Below are 6,000 nucleotides of genomic sequence, written 5' to 3'. Positions count from 1 at the left end.
AAATGTGGAAAAGGCAAGTGGTGTGAATACTTTCTGAAGGCACTGTATATCGGTACAATGAGATCATGCAGTGTAACAATGAAATCATCTATGGATGTAGGTGCCAGTAGTGTGCACGCACGCAAGTTGACTTGGGCACATGGTTTTGTATGGGTGTGCGAGGATAAGTGTATTACATTTGAATCATTTTGCAGACACTCTTATCCAAAGCAACATATAGTGGTGAATGTATATTGTCGTACTGGTCCCCTGTGAGAATCGAACCCAAGACCCTGCCTGGCATTGCAAGCACCATGCTCTACCAACTGAGTCACACAGGACCCCCATGAGAAGGTGTGTGTGTGAGTATGTACAGAAATAAAAGTAAAATCCTTCAACAGGGAAACAAAACAAAAACACTACCCAGCTAGCACATAATGTACTGAGAAGGTTTGCATACAACCTACCCATAACTTTCTGGGAATGGTGCAGGATAATTGCTTGGCAATGAAACATTCTCAGCCCCTTTAATGAACTTGTCAAAATAATATATATATATATATATATATATATATATATATATATATATATATATATATATATATATATATATACATACAGTGGGGAGAACAAGTATTTGATACACTGCTGATTTTGCAGGTTTTCCTACTTACAAAGCATGTGGAGGCCTGTAATTTTTATCATAGGTACACTTCAACTGTGAGAGACGGAATCTAAAACAAAAATCCAGAAAATCACATTGCATGATTTTTAAGTAAATAATATGCATTTTATTACATGACATAAGTATTTGATACATCAGAAAAGCAGAACTTAATATTTGTATCCAGAAACCTTTGTTTGCAATTACAGAGATCATACATTTCCTGTAGTTCTCGACCAGGTTTGCACACACTGCAGCAGGGATTTTGGCCCACTCCTCCATACAGACCTTCTCCAGATCCTTCAGGTTTCGGGGCTGTCGCTGGGCAATACGGACTTTCAGCTCCCTCCAAAGATTTTCTATTGGGTTCAGGTCTGGAGACTGGCTAGGCCACTCCAGGACCTTGACCACTCCTTAGTTGCCCTGGCTGTGTGTTTCGGGTCGTTGTCATGCTGGAAGACCCAGCCACGACCCATCTTCAATGCTCTTACTGAGGGAAGGAGGTTGATGGCCAAGATCTCGCGATACATGGCCCCATCCATCCTCCCCTTAATACGGTGCAGTCGTCCTGTCCCCTTTGCAGAAAAGCATCCCCAAAGAATGATGTTTCCACCTCCATGCTTCACGGTTGGGATGGTGTTCTTGGGGTTGTACTCATCCTTCTTCTTCCTCCAAACACGGCGAGTGGAGTTTAGACCAAAAAGCTCTATTTTGTCTCATCAGACCACATTACCTTCTCCCAGTCCTCCTCTGGATCATCCAGATGGTCATTGGCAAACTTCAGACGGGCCTGGACATGCGCTGGCTTGAGCAGGGGGACCTTGCGTGCGCTGCAGGATTTTAATCCATGACGGCGTAGTGTGTTACTAATAGTTTTCTTTGAGACTGTGGTCCCAGCTCTCTTCAGGTCATTGACCAGGTCCTGCCGTGTAGTTCTGGGCTGATCCCTCACCTTCCTCATGATCATTGATGCCCCACGAGGTGAGATCTTGCATGGAGCCCCAGAACGAGGGTGATTGACCGTCATCTTGAACTTCTTCCATTTTCTAATAATTGCGCCAACAGTTGTTGCCTTCTCACCAAGCTGCTTGTCTATTGTCCTGTAGCCCATCCCAGCCTTGTGCAGGTCTACAATTTTATCCCTGATGTCCTTACACAGCTCTCTGGTCTTGGCCATTGTGGAGAGGTTGGAGTCTGTTTGATTGAGTGTGTGGACAGGTGTCTTTTATACAGGTAATGAGTTCAAACAGGTGCAGTTAATACACGTAATGAGTGGAGAACAGGAGGGCTTCTTAAAGAAAAACGAACAGGTCTGTGAGAGCCAGAATTCTTACTGGTTAGTAGGTGATCAAATACTTATGTCATGCAATAAAATGCAAATTAATTACTTAAAAATCATACAATGTGATTTTCTGGATTTTTGTTTTAGATTCCGTCTTTCACAGTTGAAGTGTACCTATCATAAAAATTACAGACATCTACATGCTTTGTAAGTAGGAAAACCTGCAAAATCGGCAGTGTATCAAATACTTGTTCTCCCCACTGTATATATATATATATTACACTTCCTAAAAGTTCAATGGTCACATTTAATTTCAATTTGGTTAATGTTCTAGAAACGTTCTCCAACTGGTTTGACATTAGGAATATTCTCAAATAGTTCAGAGAACGTTAAGAAACAACGTTCTTCTGTGTGAAATTCAGTTCTTCAGCATAACGTTTCCTACAGGTTTCCCCATGGTTCTATTTAAAATGATGTTCTGAAATTGTCCCCAGAACGTTAAGAAACAACGTTCTTCTGTGGGAATGTTCTCAGAACATTAAGAAAACGTTTCATAAAAATCACAGGAGAATGTTTTAAGAATGTTATTTTAAAACATATTCATTCTGTTCTCAGCATCAACAAAACTCTCCCTAGCCACTATCTTCTTAAGTGTGTTCACGTGTGTCTAATTGGCTACACAACGAGTGCTTGTTTCCTTTGAAATGGGAATAGACTAAAATGAACAGCTTTGCATGCTTTGTATGGTGGCATAGTGGACTAATTCCATGGATAGAGAACAGACAATCATAGGTTTGAATCTCTCTGATGCTGTGTCACAATAAAATGTTCACATGATTCAAATGTTTTATTTTTTTATTGTCACATACACCGGACAGAAATGCCTAAGGAAATTAATTTCCATGTGCCCTATCTGTGCTTGGAGTTCAAAAAAGTTAACCCAAATTAAGCTAGCAGTGCTATGAAAAGTAATTTAAACATTCAGTGAAGGTTTTAAGGAAGTAATTCAAAAACATCCAAATAACCTACAACTTCCATTCTCAAGTGTTAATAAAACCTCCCTGAAAAATGTTGAAGGAACCAGAGTAAAACCTTCTCAGTACCTCCCTACAACCTAAAAATAAATGTTCCCAGAACATTCAACATTTTCACTCCTGTTCTCAGAACGTTTAAAAAAATGTTCTGTTTTACCGGTCAGGAAACTTATGGCTTCATCCCGACAATCAATGTCAAACAAAAAACTAATATTCTTACAACTTCCAAGAAACCAAATATGCTAGCTGGGCATTAATTGCAATGGCAACATTTTCACTCCTGCTCTTAGAACGTTTAAAAAACGTTCCGTTTTACTGGTCAGGAAACGTACGGCTTTCCCCCACAAGCAATGTCAAACAAAAAACATACATTCGCACAACTTCAAAGGAACCAAATGTGCTAACTGGGTAATAATCGCTGAGTCTATCCCATCTCTCTCTGGTTGTGGCATAGGGTGGCACATTTAGCTGCCAACTTAGCTGACTTCTGCTCCTCTCCAAACAGGATGGGGAGTTTGTGTACATCAGGCATCTGTCTAAAGTTCGGTATATATTTGTCAAAATCTGGGTAGTATGTTTCTATCTACTGTCTCTCTCTCTCTCTCTTTCTCTTGCTCTCTCTCTTGCAGTCTCTCTCAGAGTGGGGGGAATCTAGAGAGAGGGAGAGAGGAGAGATTGATTAGTTCTGTTTAGACCATAATTATGGTTAATGCAGAGAGTCGTATAGGGATTTTTCTATGGTACATGAATGTGGAGAGATTTTTGAACACACACCTCGTCATGGTCCATTTGCAGGCAGATCTGGCATATTTGTTGTGTGCAGAGAGCGGACAGTGTCCCCGGCAGCTCCAGGGGCGTGACGGTAAGAGTGTGTTTGTGTTGGCTGCAGCTCATCTGTGTGTGTGTGTCCGTGTGTGTGTCTAGGGTCTGGGCCGAGCCTGAGTTCTATCAGTGCTTCTAGTTTATTTAATCTGTCCTCTCCGGGCCGGTCCGGATCCTGGGAACAGAGCTTAGGTCACGAACAATCCAGCCTCCTCAAAGACACAAAGTCTAAACACACACACACACCAATCAATCCGTACATATATTGTGGGGAGTCGAAGCCCTGAAACTGTCTCTCCGTCTGACCCAGTCATTCCCTGTATCTTTCCATCGTAGTCTGAACTCTCTTCAAGGTTTCAGCCAGACCTGCTTTTGTCTGATGTGGTTCCGTGTATGTTTACTCAGGTTTGGGTTTTATAGTTATATTGTGTGCAGTATGCCGTGGTCTCCATCGCTCCTGAACTCTGTTGTTTGAAGTGTTTCCCTCTGCATCCTCACTAGGGGACTGTTCTCTAGTACATTGCCCTACATTCAGGAATAGCTATCCGATTCTTAACGATGGTTTAGGCCACTTGTGTTGACTTGTTTACAGTGTGTGTGCTCCGATTTCACATATTCTATTGTGTGTTTGTTTGCGTGGCCCTGTGCGTGAACTCTTTTCCTTCTCCTTCCTAGCGCTATTGTTAGGAACTCTGTTTCTCTTGGTTGGCTCTTGGTTGACTCCACTGTGAGAGCTGTGTCCACTTGCTCATCATTAGCTTGGTATGATAAACTGCTGGGATCCAGGGCTTGTCTGTGTGAAATATACAGTACATCGGAGTTATATGTGAGCAATTCCATAGTGCACCATTGTAACCCGTCTATATTGAAAACAGGAGTCTCGTTATGATTGTCAAATAGAAACTTAAACTCTCATTAAGTAGGTCACTCCCCTCGTCACCACGACAACACAATTTATAGCCCCAGTATTATAATTTAGCCCATTTATATGGGAAGCAAGGATTCAATTTCAAAGTGTTCCGTGAGATTTGCCATTAACATGGTCTCATAAATACAGAGATATTTATTACATCTACTCTTAACCCCTTCTAAATCAGAGTCTCATATCAATAAATAGAAACATATTGTAGAAAACGCTCAGGCCCTTACCAGTAAGTTTTAAGGGGAGTGGCGTATTGGCTGCATGCCTGAAGCTATGAGCCTAATTATACCAACACATTTGAGTAATATTTTCTTCTTCTTTGCACCCGTCTTCTTCAGCAAACATTTTACATTTTAATAAGATTGTTTTTACTACTCTGCAGTGTGTAAATCATAGAGCTGGGCCTGCCTGCTGAACTTTGAGAGTGTTAAGGCCGGAAGGCTGGGAAGAACGAGTCCTGACACAGGGTATAGGCTTCTGCAGACCAGTACCACCAACACTGCTGAACCCCACTCAGTCTGATGAGTAGCTAACCTGTAAGTGTGTTGTGACAGCCCCAAATGAATTGTAAACCGTCTCCGTCCATCCCCTGCTGATGCTGTACTTCCCCTTTAATTCCCATTAAATAGCCCGCATCAGATGCAAAAAAAGGTGACTGTTGAGTGAATGAGAAAGTTCAAACACTTAGTTCCAAAGCTCGTTCATCCCATTTGTTGTGTTTTATACAGTGGTGGAAAAAGTACTATGTTGTCATACTTGAGTAAAAGAAAAAAGTAAAGGTAAATGTTATACATCTTTCTGCCATGTAGTGGGGAGAGGAGCAAATTAATGACTTCATAATTTGATTAGGGTTGGGATTATTTGTAGGGAAGATAATTAACTCATCTTTCTAAAGTAATCCAATCAGTTAGTTAGATTTTTTAAATGTTTCATTCCGTTCTTTAACCCATTGTAATGTTGCAAGATTAGTCTACATACAATTACAACAGAGAGAATAGTGTACAATAGTAGGGTATACACTCGTCTATTGCCCACACTAACCATGGAACTTTGTGATGACACAGCCAATGATTGAGCCATGTGTCGCGTTCAAACTGTTACGTCTTGGTCTGCTCTCCGCTCCATAGCGAATTAATCAGCCTACCTGTATTTTTTTTGTAAATTGGATCTTCACTTTTCATTCGTCTTGTAAACTCATAACTCACGTCTTTCTCTTACTCTCTTACGCAGGTATTTATTTATACCGTAGTGTTTATAATGTTACCACATCAGTATAGCCCATGTTTATAACGTTATC

Source organism: Salmo salar, chromosome 01 (assembly GCF_965601325.2).
Source record: "Salmo salar chromosome 01, fSalSal1, whole genome shotgun sequence".
In the NCBI taxonomy this organism is placed as follows: domain Eukaryota; kingdom Metazoa; phylum Chordata; class Actinopteri; order Salmoniformes; family Salmonidae; genus Salmo; species Salmo salar.
This window is presented reverse-complemented; position numbering follows the sequence as displayed.